Raw genomic sequence first — 17,736 nt, forward strand, 5'->3', positions numbered from 1 at the left:
CTTTTCTTGACCTAAAGCAGCCTATCAATGCAGTGCTGTGATATATTTATTCCAGAAGATGTATGAAGAATCTTGCGAAGTGTGGAGTTTGTGAGCTCCCAAACATAGCTCAATGTTTAACCCCGCTCCAAAGAGGATAATGCCTTTTTGCAAGAGCTTCCTTTTCTTGCATAATCTTCAGGCAACCTTCTCCTTATGTCAACCGATCCGTGTCAAAATAAGTTAAGCTTTTCACTTGGTCTGGCATTTAGGATTCCTGTTTTTTCAGACATAGAGGTGAAAACAAATCATTTTAGGAAACCTTTCAAAATGCCAAGAACTTTTGGTTGTCTTGTGTTACCCACTCTAGAGAAAAGGTGACAGAGCTTCCCATATGGTCTAGCGGTTAGGATTCCTGGTTTTCACCCAGGCGGCCCGGGTTCGACTCCCGGTATGGGAATTGTCCTTAGCTTTTCATCTTTAATCACATTTTAATCTCACCCATATAAGTTAATGTCTCCGGTTTACTATTCTATCCGCACTGGATTGAAGATTGCTCCTAGTCAGATTATAGAAATAAACATCGTATTCCAATACATCCTGGATGAGAGAATTTACTACACGTAACATTTTATGTGCACAGAACAGGACTTTTCTAAAGAACACATCAACATTCAATAAAAAATTGTTATTATTTGGCAGGGAAAAAATGACTTTTGCTTGAAATGGAAATTGTCGCTTCTGCCTAAAGCACAAGAAAGCGTCCCTTGAGGATTATATGCAGATAGATTAGTTTTTTACCAATCCAGGACCTTCCAATGAAGTCATGTCTTGCAAACATGTCAAAAAATTAGATTCAATGCACCTTGCATTAACATCAAGACACTGACGCTCTAATAGTTTTACTCGTTTAAACCCTTTTAAGGCATATTGCTGATATCAAAGAAGGCCACGCCACCTTTGCAAAAACTTACTTCCTCCAAGAGCACTTTAGAACGGGTACTTTTAGCTTCCGCAAGGTTGCCAAAACCTTTCTTTTCGGTGACAGATTTTACTCCCAAGTATCTTTTGGACACAAGGAACATTACGGCAAAGGTGCCAAAAGGTCTCCAAAAATGCCAGGATTTCATTATATGGGAAAATCAGTCAATCAAAAGATTCTCCAGAGAAGCTAAACGATTTACCATTTAACCAGGCATGGCAAGGGTTTGCATTTGGCGTATTGCTTAAGGTTCTTCTTGATTTTTCACTCAGGTGGTAGAACATAATGCTTGGTGGCTTTCTTTTCTTGACCTAAAGCAGCCTATCAATGCAGTGCTGTGATATATTTATTCCAGAAGATGTATGAAGAATCTTGCGAAGTGTGGAGTTTGTGAGCTCCCAAACATAGCTCAATGTTTAACCCCGCTCCAAAGAGGATAATGCCTTTTTGCAAGAGCTTCCTTTTCTTGCATAATCTTCAGGCAACCTTCTCCTTATGTCAACCGATCCGTGTCAAAATAAGTTAAGCTTTTCACTTGGTCTGGCATTTAGGATTCCTGTTTTTTCAGACATAGAGGTGAAAACAAATCATTTTAGGAAACCTTTCAAAATGCCAAGAACTTTTGGTTGTCTTGGGTTACCCACTCTAGAGAAAAGGTGACAGAGCTTCCCATATGGTCTAGCGGTTAGGATTCCTGGTTTTCACCCAGGCGGCCCGGGTTCGACTCCCGGTATGGGAATTGTCCTTAGCTTTTCATCTTTAATCACATTTTAATCTCACCCATATAAGTTAATGTCTCCGGTTTACTATTCTATCCGCACTGGATTGAAGATTGCTCCTAGTCAGATTATAGAAATAAACATCGTATTCCAATACATCCTGGATGAGAGAATTTACTACACGTAACATTTTATGTGCTCAGAACAGGACTTTTCTAAAGAACACATCAACATTCAATAAAAAATTTTTATTATTTGGCAGGGAAAAAATGACTTTTGCTTGAAATGGAAATTGTCGCTTCTGCCTAAAGCACAAGAAAGCGTCCCTTGAGGATTATATGCAGATTGATTAGTTTTTTACCAATCCAGGACCTTCCAATGAAGTCATGTCTTGCAAACATGTCAAAAAATTAGATTCAATGCACCTTGCATTAACATCAAGACACTGACGCTCTAATAGTTTTACTCGTTTAAACCCTTTTAAGGCATATTGCTGATATCAAAGAAGGCCACGCCACCTTTGCAAAAACTTACTTCCTCCAAGAGCACTTTAGAACGGGTACTTTTAGCTTCCGCAAGGTTGCCAAAACCTTTCTTTTCGGTGACAGATTTTACTCCCAAGTATCTTTTGGACACAAGGAACATTACGGCAAAGGTGCCAAAAGGTCTCCAAAAATGCCAGGATTTCATTATATGGGAAAATCAGTCAATCAAAAGATTCTCCAGAGAAGCTAAACGATTTACCATTTAACCAGGCATGGCAAGGGCTTGCATTTGGCGTATTGCTTAAGGTTCTTCTTGATTTTTCACTCAGGTGGTAGAACATCATGCTTGGTGGCTTTCTTTTCTTGACCTAAAGCAGCCTATCAATGCAGTGCTGTGATATATTTATTCCAGAAGATGTATGAAGAATCTTGCGAAGTGTGGAGTTTGTGAGCTCCCAAACATAGCTCAATGTTTAACCCCGCTCCAAAGAGGATAATGCCTTTTTGCAAGAGCTTCCTTTTCTTGCATAATCTTCAGGCAACCTTCTCCTTATGTCAACCGATCCGTGTCAAAATAAGTTAAGCTTTTCTCTTGGTCTGGCATTTAGGATTCCTGTTTTTTCAGACATAGAGGTGAAAACAAATCATTTTAGGAAACCTTTCAAAATGCCAAGAACTTTTGGTTGTCTTGTGTTACTCACTCTAGAGAAAAGGTGACAGAGCTTCCCATATGGTCTAGCGGTTAGGATTCCTGATTTTCGCCCGGGTTCGACTCCCGGTATGGGAATTGTCCTTAGCTTTTCTTCTTTAGTCACCTTTTAATCTCACCCATATAAATTAATGTCTCCGGTTTACTATTCTATCCGCACTGGATTGAAGATTGCTCCTAGTCAGATTATAGAAATAAACATCGTATTCCAATACATCCTGGATGAGAGAATTTACTACACGTAACATTTTATGTGCACAGAACAGGACTTTTCTAAAGAACACATCAACATTCAATAAACAAAATGTTATTATTTGGCAGGGAAAAAATGACTTTTGCTTGAAATGGAAATTGTCGCTTCTGCCTAAAGCACAAGAAAGCGTCCCTTGAGGATTATATGCAGATAGATTAGTTTTTTACCAATCCAGGACCTTCCAATTAAGTCATGTCTTGCAAACATGTCAAAAAATTAGATTCAATGCACCTTGCATTAACATCAAGACACTGACGCTCTAATAGTTTTACTCGTTTAAACCCTTTTAAGGCATATTGCTGATATCAAAGAAGGCCACGCCACCTTTGCAAAAACTTACTTCCTCCAAGAGCACTTTAGAACGGGTGCTTTTAGCTTCCACAAGGTTGCCAAAACCTTTCTTTTCGGTGATAGATTTTACTCCCAAGTATCTTTTGGACACAAGGAACATGACGGCAAAGGTGCCAAAAGGTCTCCAAAAATGCCAGCATTTCATTATATGGGAAAATCAGTCAATCAAAAGATTCTCCAGAGAAGCTAAACGATTTACCATTTAACCAGGCATGGCAAGGGTTTTCATTTGGCGTATTGCTTAAGGTGCTTCTTGATTTTTCACTCAGGTGGTAGAACATAATGCTTGGTGGCTTTCTTTTCTTGACCTAAAGCAGCCTATCAATGCAGTGCTGTGATATATTTATTCCAGAAGATGTATGAAGAATCTTGCGAAGTGTGGAGTTTGTGAGCTCCCAAACATAGCTCAATGTTTAACCCCGCTCCAAAGAGGATAATGCCTTTTTGCAAGAGCTTCCTTTTCTTGCATAATCTTCAGGCAACCTTCTCCTTATGTCAACCGATCCGTGTCAAAATAAGTTAAGCTTTTCACTTGGTATGGCATTTAGGATTCCTGTTTTTTCAGACATAGAGGTGAAAACAAATCATTTTAGGAAACCTTTCAAAATGCCAAGAACTTTTGGCTGTCTTGTGTTACCCACTCTAGAGAAAAGGTGACAGAGCTTCCCATATGGTCTAGCGGTTAGGATTCCTGGTTTTCACCCAGGCGGCCCGGGTTCGACTCCCGGTATGGGAATTGTCCTTAGCTTTTCTTCTTTAGTCACATTTTAATCTCACCCATATAAGTTAATGTCTCCGGTTTACTATTCTATCCGCACTGGATTGAAGATTGCTCCTAGTCAGATTATAGAAATAAACATCGTATTCCAATACATCCTGGATGAGAGAATTTACTACACGTTACATTTTATGTGCACAGAACAGGACTTTTCTAAAGAACACATCAACATTCAATGAAATTTTTTTATTATTTGGCAGGGAAAAAATGACTTTTGCTTGAAATGGAAATTGTCGCTTCTGCCTAAAGCACAAGAAAGCGTCCCTTGAGGATTATATGCAGATAGATTAGTTTTTTACCAATCCAGGACCTTCCAATGAAGTCATGTCTTGCAAACATGTCAAAAAATTAGATTCAATGCACCTTGCATTAACATCAAGACACTGACGCTCTAATAGTTTTACTCGTTTAAACCCTTTTAAGGCATATTGCTGATATCAAAGAAGGCCACGCCACCTTTGCAAAAACTTACTTCCTCCAAGAGCACTTTAGAACGGGTGCTTTTAGCTTACACAAGGTTGCCAAAACCTTTCTTTTCGGTGATAGATTTTACTCCCAAGTATCTTTTGGACACAAGGAACATGACGGCAAAGGTGCCAAAAGGTCTCCAAAAATGCCAGCATTTCATTATATGGGAAAATCAGTCAATCAAAAGATTCTCCAGAGAAGCTAAACGATTTACCATTTAACCAGGCATGGCAAGGGTTTGCATTTGGCGTATTGCTTAAGGTTCTTCTTGATTTTTCACTCAGGTGGTAGAACATAATGCTTGGTGGCTTTCTTTTCTTGACCTAAAGCAGCCTATCAATGCAGTGCTGTGATATATTTATTCCAGAAGATGTATGAAGAATCTTGCGAAGTGTGGAGTTTGTGAGCTCCCAAACATAGCTCAATGTTTAACCCCGCTCCAAAGAGGATAATGCCTTTTTGCAAGAGCTTCCTTTTCTTGCATAATCTTCAGGCAACCTTCTCCTTATGTCAACCGATCCGTGTCAAAATAAGTTAAGCTTTTCACTTGGTCTGGCATTTAGGATTCCTGTTTTTTCAGACATAGAGGTGAAAACAAATCATTTTAGGAAACCTTTCAAAATGCCAAGAACTTTTGGTTGTCTTGTGTTACCCACTCTAGAGAAAAGGTGACAGAGCTTCCCATATGGTCTAGCGGTTAGGATTCCTGGTTTTCACCCAGGCGGCCCGGGTTCGACTCCCGGTATGGGAATTGTCCTTAGCTTTTCATCTTTAATCACATTTTAATCTCACCCATATAAGTTAATGTCTCCGGTTTACTATTCTATCCGCACTGGATTGAAGATTGCTCCTAGTCAGATTATAGAAATAAACATCGTATTCCAATACATCCTGGATGAGAGAATTTACTACACGTAACATTTTATGTGCACAGAACAGGACTTTTCTAAAGAACACATCAACATTCAATAAAATTTTTTTATTATTTGGCAGGGAAAAAATGACTTTTGCTTGAAATGGAAATTGTCGCTTCTGCCTAAAGCACAAGAAAGCGTCCCTTGAGGATTATATGCAGATAGATTAGTTTTTTACCAATCCAGGACCTTCCAATTAAGTCATGTCTTGCAAACATGTCAAAAAATTAGATTCAATGCACCTTGCATTAACATCAAGACACTGACGCTCTAATAGTTTTACTCGTTTAAACCCTTTTAAGGCATATTGCTGATATCAAAGAAGGCCACGCCACCTTTGCAAAAACTTACTTCCTCCAAGAGCACTTTAGAACGGGTGCTTTTAGCTTCCACAAGGTTGCCAAAACCTTTCTTTTCGGTGATAGATTTTACTCCCAAGTATCTTTTGGACACAAGGAACATGACGGCAAAGGTGCCAAAAGGTCTCCAAAAATGCCAGCATTTCATTATATGGGAAAATCAGTCAATCAAAAGATTCTCCAGAGAAGCTAAACGATTTACCATTTAACCAGGCATGGCAAGGGCTTGCATTTGGCGTATTGCTTAAGGTGCTTCTTGATTTTTCACTCAGGTGGTAGAACATAATGCTTGGTGGCTTTCTTTTCTTGACCTAAAGCAGCCTATCAATGCAGTGCTGTGATATATTTATTCCAGAAGATGTATGAAGAATCTTGCGAAGTGTGGAGTTTGTGAGCTCCCAAACATAGCTCAATGTTTAACCCCGCTCCAAAGAGGATAATGTCTTTTTGCAAGAGCTTCCTTTTCTTGCATAATCTTCAGGCAACCTTCTCCTTATGTCAACCGATCCGTGTCAAAATAAGTTAAGCTTTTCACTTGGTCTGGCATTTAGGATTCCTGTTTTTTCAGACATAGAGGTGAAAACAAATCATTTTAGGAAACCTTTCAAAATGCCAAGAACTTTTGGTTGTCTTGTGTTACCCACTCTAGAGAAAGGGTGACAGAGCTTCCCATATGGTCTAGCGGTTAGGATTCCTGGTTTTCACCCAGGCGGCCCGTGTTCGACTCCCGGTATGGGAATTGTCCTTAGCTTTTCTTCTTTAATCACCTTTTAATCTCACCCATATAAGTTAATGTCTCTGGTTTACTATTCTATCCGCACTGGATTGAAGATTGCTCCTAGTCAGATTATAGAAATAAACATCGTATTCCAATACATCCTGGATGAGAGAATTTACTACACGTAACATTTTATGTGCACAGAACAGGACTTTTCTAAAGAACACATTAACATTCAATAAACAAAATGTTATTATTTGGCAGGGAAAAAATGACTTTTGCTTGAAATGGAAATTGTCGCTTCTGCCTAAAGCACAAGAAAGCGTCCCTTGAGGATTATATGCAGATAGATTAGTTTTTTACCAATCCAGGACCTTCCAATGAAGTCATGTCTTGCAAACATGTCAAAAAATTAGATTCAATGCACCTTGCATTAACATCAAGACACTGACGCTCTAATAGTTTTACTCGTTTAAACCCTTTTAAGGCATATTGCTGATATCAAAGAAGGCCACGCCACCTTTGCAAAAACTTACTTCCTCCAAGAGCACTTTAGAACGGGTACTTTTAGCTTCCGCAAGGTTGCCAAAACCTTTCTTTTCGGTGACAGATTTTACTCCCAAGTATCTTTTGGACACAAGGAACATGACGGCAAAGGTGCCAAAAGGTCTCCAAAAATGCCAGGATTTCATTATATGGGAAAATCAGTCAATCAAAAGATTCTCCAGAGAAGCTAAACGATTTACCATTTAACCAGGCATGGCAAGGGCTTGCATTTGGCGTATTGCTTAAGGTTCTTCTTGATTTTTCACTCAGGTGGTAGAACATCATGCTTGGTGGCTTTCTTTTCTTGACCTAAAGCAGCCTATCAATGCAGTGCTGTGATATATTTATTCCAGAAGATGTATGAAGAATCTTGCGAAGTGTGGAGTTTGTGAGCTCCCAAACATAGCTCAATGTTTAACCCCGCTCCAAAGAGGATAATGCCTTTTTGCAAGAGCTTCCTTTTCTTGCATAATCTTCAGGCAACCTTCTCCTTATGTCAACCGATCCGTGTCAAAATAAGTTAAGCTTTTCTCTTGGTCTGGCATTTAGGATTCCTGTTTTTTCAGACATAGAGGTGAAAACAAATCATTTTAGGAAACCTTTCAAAATGCCAAGAACTTTTGGTTGTCTTGTGTTACCCACTCTAGAGAAAAGGTGACAGAGCTTCCCATATGGTCTAGCGGTTAGGATTCCTGATTTTCGCCCGGGTTCGACTCCCGGTATGGGAATTGTCCTTAGCTTTTCTTCTTTAGTCACCTTTTAATCTCACCCATATAAATTAATGTCTCCGGTTTACTATTCTATCCGCACTGGATTGAAGATTGCTCCTAGTCAGATTATAGAAATAAACATCGTATTCCAATACATCCTGGATGAGAGAATTTACTACACGTAACATTTTATGTTCACAGAACAGGACTTTTCTAAAGAACACATCAACATTCAATAAACAAAATGTTATTATTTGGCAGGGAAAAAATGACTTTTGCTTGAAATGGAAATTGTCGCTTCTGCCTAAAGCACAAGCATCAATGCAGTGCTGTGATATATTTATTCCAGAAGATGTATGAAGAATCTTGCGAAGTGTGGAGTTTGTGAGCTCCCAAACATAGCTCAATGTTTAACCCCGCTCCAAAGAGGATAATGCCTTTTTGCAAGAGCTTCCTTTTCTTGCATAATCTTCAGGCAACCTTCTCCTTATGTCAACCGATCCGTGTCAAAATAAGTTAAGCTTTTCTCTTGGTCTGGCATTTAGGATTCCTGTTTTTTCAGACATAGAGGTGAAAACAAATCATTTTAGGAAACCTTTCAAAATGCCAAGAACTTTTGGTTGTCTTGTGTTACCCACTCTAGAAAAAAGGTGACAGAGCTTCCCATATGGTCTAGCGGTTAGGATTCCTGGTTTTCACCCAGGCGGCCCGGGTTCGACTCCCGGTATGGGAATTGTCCTTAGCTTTTCTTCTTTAGTCACCTTTTGTTCTCACCCATATAAGTAGATGTCTCCGGTTTACTATTCTATCCGCACTGGATTGAAGATTGCTCCTAGTCAGATTATAGAAATAAACATCGTATTCCAATACATCCTGGATGAGAGAATTTACTACACGTTACATTTTATGTGCACAGAACAGGACTTTTCTAAAGAACACATCAACATTCAATAAACAAAATGTTATTATTTGGCAGGGAAAAAAATTGACTTTTGCTTGAAATGGAAATTGTCGCTTCTGCCTAAAGCACAAGAAAGCATCCCTTGAGGATTATATGCAGATAGATTCGTTTTTTACCAATCCAGGACCTTCCAATGAAGTCATGTCTTGCAAACATGTCAAAAAATTAGATTCAATGCACCTTGCATTAACATCAAGACACTGACGCTCTAATAGTTTTACACGTTTAAACCCTTTTAAGGCATATTGCTGATATCAAAGAAGGCCACGCCACCTTTGCAAAAACTTACTTCCTCCAAGAGCACTTTAGAACGGGTACTTTTAGCTTCCGCAAGGTTGCCAAAACCTTTCTTTTCGGTGACAGATTTTACTCCCAAGTATCTTTTGGACACAAGGAACATGACGGCAAAGGTGCCAAAAGGTCTCCAAAAATGCCAGCATTTCATTATATGGGAAAATCAGTCAATCAAAAGATTTTCCAGAGAAGCTAAACGATTTACCATTTAACCAGGCATGGCAAGGGTTTGCATTTGGCGTATTGCTTAAGGTTCTTCTTGATTTTTCACTCAGGTGGTAGAACATCATGCTTGGTGGCTTTCTTTTCTTGACCTAAAGCAGCCTATCAATGCAGTGCTGTGATATATTTATTCCAGAAGATGTATGAAGAATCTTGCGAAGTGTGGAGTTTGTGAGCTCCCAAACATAGCTCAATGTTTAACCCCGCTCCAAAGAGGATAATGCCTTTTTGCAAGAGCTTCCTTTTCTTGCATAATCTTCAGGCAACCTTCTCCTTATGTCAACCGATCCGTGTCAAAATAAGTTAAGCTTTTCACTTGGTCTGGCATTTAGGATTCCTGTTTTTTCAGACATAGAGGTGAAAACAAATCATTTTAGGAAACCTTTCAAAATGCCAAGAACTTTTGGTTGTCTTGTGTTACCCACTCTAGAGAAAAGGTGACAGAGCTTCCCATATGGTCTAGCGGTTAGGATTCCTGGTTTTCACCCAGGCGGCCTGGGTTCGACTCCCGGTATGGGAGTTGTCCTTAGCTTTTCTTCTTTAGTCACCTTTTGTTCTCACCCATATAAGTAGATGTCTCCGGTTTACTATTCTATCCGCACTGGATTGAAGATTGCTCCTAGTCAGATTATAGAAATAAACATCGTATTCCAATACATCCTGGATGAGAGAATTTACTACACGTAACATTTTATGTGCACAGAACAGGACTTTTCTAAAGAACACATCAACATTCAATAAACAAAATGTTATTATTTGGCAGGGAAAAAATGACTTTTGCTTGAAATGGAAATTGTCGCTTCTGCCTAAAGCACAAGAAAGCGTCCCTTGAGGATTATATGCAGATAGATTAGTTTTTTACCAATCCAGGATCTTCCAATGACGTCATGTCTTGCAAACATGTCAAAAAATTAGATTCAATGCACCTTGCATTAACATCAAGACACTGACGCTCTAATAGTTTTACTCGTTTAAACCCTTTTAAGGCATATTGCTGATATCAAAGAAGGCCACGCCACCTTTGCAAAAACTTACTTCCTCCAAGAGCACTTTAGAACGGGTGCTTTTAGCTTCCACAAGGTTGCCAAAACCTTTCTTTTCCGTGATAGATTTTACTCCCAAGTATCTTTTGGACACAAGGAACATGACGGCAAAGGTGCCAAAAGGTCTCCAAAAATGCCAGCATTTCATTATATGGGAAAATCAGTCAATCAAAAGATTCTCCAGAGAAGCTAAACGATTTACCATTTAACCAGGCATGGCAAGGGTTTGCATTTGGCGTATTGCTTAAGGTTCTTCTTGATTTTTCACTCAGGTGGTAGAACATAATGCTTGGTGGCTTTCTTTTCTTGACCTAAAGCAGCCTATCAATGCAGTGCTGTGATATATTTATTCCAGAAGATGTATGAAGAATCTTGCGAAGTGTGGAGTTTGTGAGCTCCCAAACATAGCTCAATGTTTAACCCCGCTCCAAAGAGGATAATGCCTTTTTGCAAGAGCTTCCTTTTCTTGCATAATCTTCAGGCAACCTTCTCCTTATGTCAACCGATCCGTGTCAAAATAAGTTAAGCTTTTCACTTGGTCTGGCATTTAGGATTCCTGTTTTTTCAGACATAGAGGTGAAAACAAATCATTTTAGGAAACCTTTCAAAATGCCAAGAACTTTTGGTTGTCTTGTGTTACCCACTCTAGAGAAAAGGTGACAGAGCTTCCCATATGGTCTAGCGGTTAGGATTCCTGGTTTTCACACAGGCGGCCCGGGTTCGACTCCCGGTATGGGAATTGTCCTTAGCTTTTCTTCTTTAGTCACCTTTTAATCTCACCCATATAAATTAATGTCTCCGGTTTACTATTCTATCCGCACTGGATTGAAGATTGCTCCTAGTCAGATTATAGAAATAAACATCGTATTCCAATACATCCTGGATGAGAGAATTTACTACACGTAACATTTTATGTTCACAGAACAGGACTTTTCTAAAGAACACATCAACATTCAATAAACAAAATGTTATTATTTGGCAGGGAAAAAATGACTTTTGCTTGAAATGGAAATTGTCGCTTCTGCCTAAAGCACAAGAAAGCGTCCCTTGAGGATTATATGCAGATAGATTCGTTTTTTACCAATCCAGGACCTTCCAATGAAGTCATGACTTGCAAACATGTCAAAAAATTAGATTCAATGCACCTTGCATTAACATCAAGACACTGACGCTCTAATAGTTTTACTCGTTTAAACCCTTTTAAGGCATATTGCTGATATCAAAGAAGGCCACGCCACCTTTGCAAAAACTTACTTCCTCCAAGAGCACTTTAGAACGGGTGCTTTTAGCTTCCACAAGGTTGCCAAAACCTTTCTTTTCCGTGATAGATTTTACTCCCAAGTATCTTTTGGACACAAGGAACATGACGGCAAAGGTGCCAAAAGGTCTCCAAAAATGCCAGCATTTCATTATATGGGAAAATCAGTCAATCAAAAGATTCTCCAGAGAAGCTAAACGATTTTCCATTTAACCAGGCATGGCAAGGGTTTGCATTTGGCGTATTGCTTAAGGTTCTTCTTGATTTTTCACTCAGGTGGTAGAACATAATGCTTGGTGGCTTTCTTTTCTTGACCTAAAGCAGCCTATCAATGCAGTGCTGTGATATATTTATTCCAGAAGATGTATGAAGAATCTTGCGAAGTGTGGAGTTTGTGAGCTCCCAAACATAGCTCAATGTTTAACCCCGCTCCAAAGAGGATAATGCCTTTTTGCAAGAGCTTCCTTTTCTTGCATAATCTTCAGGCAACCTTCTCCTTATGTCAACCGATCCGTGTCAAAATAAGTTAAGCTTTTCACTTGGTCTGGCATTTAGGATTCCTGTTTTTTCAGACATAGAGGTGAAAACAAATCATTTTAGGAAACCTTTCAAAATGCCAAGAACTTTTGGTTGTCTTGTGTTACCCACTCTAGAGAAAAGGTGACAGAGCTTCCCATATGGTCTAGCGGTTAGGATTCCTGGTTTTCACACAGGCGGCCCGGGTTCGACTCCCGGTATGGGAATTGTCCTTAGCTTTTCTTCTTTAGTCACCTTTTAATCTCACCCATATAAATTAATGTCTCCGGTTTACTATTCTATCCGCACTGGATTGAAGATTGCTCCTAGTCAGATTATAGAAATAAACATCGTATTCCAATACATCCTGGATGAGAGAATTTACTACACGTAACATTTTATGTTCACAGAACAGGACTTTTCTAAAGAACACATCAACATTCAATAAACAAAATGTTATTATTTGGCAGGGAAAAAATGACTTTTGCTTGAAATGGAAATTGTCGCTTCTGCCTAAAGCACAAGAAAGCGTCCCTTGAGGATTATATGCAGATAGATTCGTTTTTTACCAATCCAGGACCTTCCAATGAAGTCATGTCTTGCAAACATGTCAAAAAATTAGATTCAATGCACCTTGCATTAACATCAAGACACTGACGCTCTAATAGTTTTACTCGTTTAAACCTTTTTAAGGCATATTGCTGATATCAAAGAAGGCCACGCCACCTTTGCAAAAACTTACTTCCTCCAAGAGCACTTTAGAACGGGTACTTTTAGCTTCCGCAAGGTTGCCAAAACCTTTCTTTTCAGTGATAGATTTTAATCCCAAGTATCTTTTGGACACAAGGAACATGACGGCAAAGGTGCCAAAAGGTCTCCAAAAATGCCAGCATTTCATTATATGGGAAAATCAGTCAATCAAAAGATTCTCCAGAGAAGCTAAACGATTTACCATTTAACCAGGCATGGCAAGGGCTTGCATTTGGCGTATTGCTTAAGATTCTTCTTGATTTTTCACTCAGGTGGTAGAACATCATGCTTGGTGGCTTTCTTTTCTTGACCTAAAGCAGCCTATCAATGCAGTGCTGTGATATATTTATTCCAGAAGATGTATGAAGAATCTTGCGAAGTGTGGAGTTTGTGAGCTCCCAAACATAGCTCAATGTTTAACCCCGCTCCAAAGAGGATAATGCCTTTTTGCAAGAGCTTCCTTTTCTTGCATAATCTTCAGGCAACCTTCTCCTTATGTCAACCGATCCGTGTCAAAATAAGTTAAGCTTTTCACTTGGTCTGGCATTTAGGATTCCTGTTTTTTCAGACATAGAGGTGAAAACAAATCATTTTAGGAAACCTTTCAAAATGCCAAGAACTTTTGGTTGTCTTGTGTTACCCACTCTAGAGAAAAGGTGACAGAGCTTCCCATATGGTCTAGCGGTTAGGATTCCTGGTTTTCACCCAGGCGGCCCGGGTTCGACTCCCGGTATGGGAATTGTCCTTAGCTTTTCTTCTTTAGTCACTTTTTAATCTCACCCATATAAATTAATGTCTCCCGTTTACTATTCTATCCGCACTGGATTGAAGATTGCTCCTAGTCAGATTATAGAAATAAACATCGTATTCCAATACATCCTGGATGAGAGAATTTACTACACGTTACATTTTATGTGCACAGAACAGGACTTTTCTAAAGAACACATCAACATTCAATAAACAAAATGTTATTATTTGGCAGGGAAAAAATGACTTTTGCTTGAAATGGAAATTGTCGCTTCTGCCTAAAGCACAAGAAAGCGTCCCTTGAGGATTATATGCAGATAGATTCGTTTTTTACCAATCCAGGACCTTCCAATGAAGTCATGACTTGCAAACATGTCAAAAAATTAGATTCAATGCACCTTGCATTAACATCAAGACACTGACGCTCTAATAGTTTTACTCGTTTAAACCCTTTTAAGGCATATTGCTGATATCAAAGAAGGCCACGCCACCTTTGCAAAAACTTACTTCCTCCAAGAGCACTTTAGAACGGGTACTTTTAGCTTCCGCAAGGTTGCCAAAACCTTTCTTTTCAGTGATAGATTTTAATCCCAAGTATCTTTTGGACACAAGGAACATGACGGCAAAGGTGCCAAAAGGTCTCCAAAAATGCCAGCATTTCATTATATGGGAAAATCAGTCAATCAAAAGATTCTCCAGAGAAGCTAAACGATTTACCATTTAACCAGGCATGGCAAGGGCTTGCATTTGGCGTATTGCTTAAGATTCTTCTTGATTTTTCACTCAGGTGGTAGAACATCATGCTTGGTGGCTTTCTTTTCTTGACCTAAAGCAGCCTATCAATGCAGTGCTGTGATATATTTATTCCAGAAGATGTATGAAGAATCTTGCGAAGTGTGGAGTTTGTGAGCTCCCAAACATAGCTCAATGTTTAACCCCGCTCCAAAGAGGATAATGCCTTTTTGCAAGAGCTTCCTTTTCTTGCATAATCTTCAGGCAACCTTCTCCTTATGTCAACCGATCCGTGTCAAAATAAGTTAAGCTTTTCACTTGGTCTGGCATTTAGGATTCCTGTTTTTTCAGACATAGAGGTGAAAACAAATCATTTTAGGAAACCTTTCAAAATGCCAAGAACTTTTGGTTGTCTTGTGTTACCCACTCTAGAGAAAAGGTGACAGAGCTTCCCATATGGTCTAGCGGTTAGGATTCCTGGTTTTCACCCAGGCGGCCCGGGTTCGACTCCCGGTATGGGAATTGTCCTTAGCTTTTCTTCTTTAGTCACCTTTTAATCTCACCCATATAAATTAATGTCTCCCGTTTACTATTCTATCCGCACTGGATTGAAGATTGCTCCTAGTCAGATTATAGAAATAAACATCGTATTCCAATACATCCTGGATGAGAGAATTTACTACACGTTACATTTTATGTGCACAGAACAGGACTTTTCTAAAGAACACATCAACATTCAATAAACAAAATGTTATTATTTGGCAGGGAAAAAATGACTTTTGCTTGAAATGGAAATTGTCGCTTCTGCCTAAAGCACAAGAAAGCGTCCCTTGAGGATTATATGCAGATAGATTCGTTTTTTACCAATCCAGGACCTTCCAATGAAGTCATGACTTGCAAACATGTCAAAAAATTAGATTCAATGCACCTTGCATTAACATCAAGACACTGACGCTCTAATAGTTTTACTCGTTTAAACCCTTTTAAGGCATATTGCTGATATCAAAGAAGGCCACGCCACCTTTGCAAAAACTTACTTCCTCCAAGAGCACTTTAGAACGGGTGCTTTTAGCTTCCACAAGGTTGCCAAAACCTTTCTTTTCGGTGATAGATTTTACTCCCAAGTATCTTTTGGACACAAGGAACATGACGGCAAAGGTGCCAAAAGGTCTCCAAAAATGCCAGCATTTCATTATATGGGAAAATCAGTCAATCAAAAGATTCTCCAGAGAAGCTAAACGATTTACCATTTAACCAGGCATGGCAAGGGCTTGCATTTGGCGTATTGCTTAAGGTTCTTCTTGATTTTTCACTCAGGTGGTAGAACATCATGCTTGGTGGCTTTCTTTTCTTGACCTAAAGCAGCCTATCAATGCAGTGCTGTGATATATTTATTCCAGAAGATGTATGAAGAATCTTGCGAAGTGTGGAGTTTTTGAGCTCCCAAACATAGCTCAATGTTTAACCCCGCTCCAAAGAGGATAATGCCTTTTTGCAAGAGCTTCCTTTTCTTGCATAATCTTCAGGCAACCTTCTCCTTATGTCAACCGATCCGTGTCAAAATAAGTTAAGCTTTTCACTTGGTCTGGCATTTAGGATTCCTGTTTTTTCAGACATAGAGGTGAAAACAAATCATTTTAGGAAACCTTTCAAAATGCCAAGAACTTTTGGTTGTCTTGTGTTACCCACTCTAGAGAAAAGGTGACAGAGCTTCCCATATGGTCTAGCGGTTAGGATTCCTGGTTTTCACCCAGGCGGCCCGGGTTCGACTCCCGGTATGGGAATTGTCCTTAGCTTTTCTTCTTTAGTCACCTTTTAATCTCACCCATATAAATTAATGTCTCCCGTTTACTATTCTATCCGCACTGGATTGAAGATTGCTCCTAGTCAGATTATAGAAATAAACATCGTATTCCAATACATCCTGGATGAGAGAATTTACTACACGTTACATTTTATGTGCACAGAACAGGACTTTTCTAAAGAACACATCAACATTCAATAAACAAAATGTTATTATTTGGCAGGGAAAAAATGACTTTTGCTTGAAATGGAAATTGTCGCTTCTGCCTAAAGCACAAGAAAGCGTCCCTTGAGGATTATATGCAGATAGATTCGTTTTTTACCAATCCAGGACCTTCCAATGAAGTCATGACTTGCAAACATGTCAAAAAATTAGATTCAATGCACCTTGCATTAACATCAAGACACTGACGCTCTAATAGTTTTACTCGTTTAAACCCTTTTAAGGCATATTGCTGATATCAAAGAAGGCCACGCCACCTTTGCAAAAACTTACTTCCTCCAAGAGCACTTTAGAACGGGTGCTTTTAGCTTCCACAAGGTTGCCAAAACCTTTCTTTTCGGTGATAGATTTTACTCCCAAGTATCTTTTGGACACAAGGAACATGACGGCAAAGGTGCCAAAAGGTCTCCAAAAATGCCAGCATTTCATTATATGGGAAAATCAGTCAATCAAAAGATTCTCCAGAGAAGCTAAACGATTTACCATTTAACCAGGCATGGCAAGGGCTTGCATTTGGCGTATTGCTTAAGGTTCTTCTTGATTTTTCACTCAGGTGGTAGAACATCATGCTTGGTGGCTTTCTTTTCTTGACCTAAAGCAGCCTATCAATGCAGTGCTGTGATATATTTATTCCAGAAGATGTATGAAGAATCTTGCGAAGTGTGGAGTTTGTGAGCTCCCAAACATAGCTCAATGTTTAACCCCGCTCCAAAGAGGATAATGCCTTTTTGCAAGAGCTTCCTTTTCTTGCATAATCTTCAGGCAACCTTCTCCTTATGTCAACCGATCCGTGTCAAAATAAGTTAAGCTTTTCACTTGGTCTGGCATTTAGGATTCCTGTTTTTTCAGACATAGAGGTGAAAACAAATCATTTTAGGAAACCTTTCAAAATGCCAAGAACTTTTGGTTGTCTTGTGTTACCCACTCTAGAGAAAAGGTGACAGAGCTTCCCATATGGTCTAGCGGTTAGGATTCCTGGTTTTCACCCAGGTGGCCCGGGTTCGACTCCCGGTATGGGAATTGTCCTTAGCTTTTCTTCTTTAGTCACCTTTTAATCTCACCCATATAAATTAATGTCTCCGGTTTAGTATTCTATCCGCACTGGATTGAAGATTGCTCCTAGTCAGATTATAGAAATAAACATCGTATTCCAATACATCCTGGATGAGAGAATTTACTACACGTTACATTTTATGTGCACAGAACAGGACTTTTC

The 17,736-nt window shown here is 39.3% G+C and overlaps 10 non-coding genes across 10 annotated transcripts; all 10 read left to right on the forward strand.

The window, feature by feature from the left end:
• Window positions 1-367: 367 nt before the first annotated feature.
• TRNAE-UUC (transfer RNA glutamic acid (anticodon UUC)) lies at window positions 368-439 on the forward strand. The gene has a single exon. It is a non-coding gene; the product is annotated as a tRNA-Glu (tRNA).
• Window positions 440-1,628: 1,189 nt separating this feature from the next.
• On the forward strand, window positions 1,629-1,700 carry TRNAE-UUC (transfer RNA glutamic acid (anticodon UUC)). The gene has a single exon. It is a non-coding gene; the product is annotated as a tRNA-Glu (tRNA).
• A 2,442-nt stretch (window positions 1,701-4,142) lies between these two features.
• On the forward strand, window positions 4,143-4,214 carry TRNAE-UUC (transfer RNA glutamic acid (anticodon UUC)). The gene has a single exon. It is a non-coding gene; the product is annotated as a tRNA-Glu (tRNA).
• A 1,189-nt stretch (window positions 4,215-5,403) lies between these two features.
• TRNAE-UUC (transfer RNA glutamic acid (anticodon UUC)) lies at window positions 5,404-5,475 on the forward strand. Its single transcript has one exon. It is a non-coding gene; the product is annotated as a tRNA-Glu (tRNA).
• A 3,157-nt stretch (window positions 5,476-8,632) lies between these two features.
• TRNAE-UUC (transfer RNA glutamic acid (anticodon UUC)) lies at window positions 8,633-8,704 on the forward strand. Its single transcript has one exon. It is a non-coding gene; the product is annotated as a tRNA-Glu (tRNA).
• A 1,192-nt stretch (window positions 8,705-9,896) lies between these two features.
• TRNAE-UUC (transfer RNA glutamic acid (anticodon UUC)) lies at window positions 9,897-9,968 on the forward strand. Its single transcript has one exon. It is a non-coding gene; the product is annotated as a tRNA-Glu (tRNA).
• A 3,714-nt stretch (window positions 9,969-13,682) lies between these two features.
• Window positions 13,683-13,754, forward strand: TRNAE-UUC (transfer RNA glutamic acid (anticodon UUC)). The gene has a single exon. It is a non-coding gene; the product is annotated as a tRNA-Glu (tRNA).
• Window positions 13,755-14,944: 1,190 nt separating this feature from the next.
• TRNAE-UUC (transfer RNA glutamic acid (anticodon UUC)) lies at window positions 14,945-15,016 on the forward strand. Its single transcript has one exon. It is a non-coding gene; the product is annotated as a tRNA-Glu (tRNA).
• Window positions 15,017-16,206: 1,190 nt separating this feature from the next.
• TRNAE-UUC (transfer RNA glutamic acid (anticodon UUC)) lies at window positions 16,207-16,278 on the forward strand. Its single transcript has one exon. It is a non-coding gene; the product is annotated as a tRNA-Glu (tRNA).
• A 1,190-nt stretch (window positions 16,279-17,468) lies between these two features.
• TRNAE-UUC (transfer RNA glutamic acid (anticodon UUC)) lies at window positions 17,469-17,540 on the forward strand. The gene has a single exon. It is a non-coding gene; the product is annotated as a tRNA-Glu (tRNA).
• Window positions 17,541-17,736: the final 196 nt, after the last annotated feature.

This window comes from Pelobates fuscus, chromosome 3 (assembly GCF_036172605.1).
Source record: "Pelobates fuscus isolate aPelFus1 chromosome 3, aPelFus1.pri, whole genome shotgun sequence".
NCBI classification, from domain to species: Eukaryota; Metazoa; Chordata; class Amphibia; order Anura; family Pelobatidae; genus Pelobates; species Pelobates fuscus.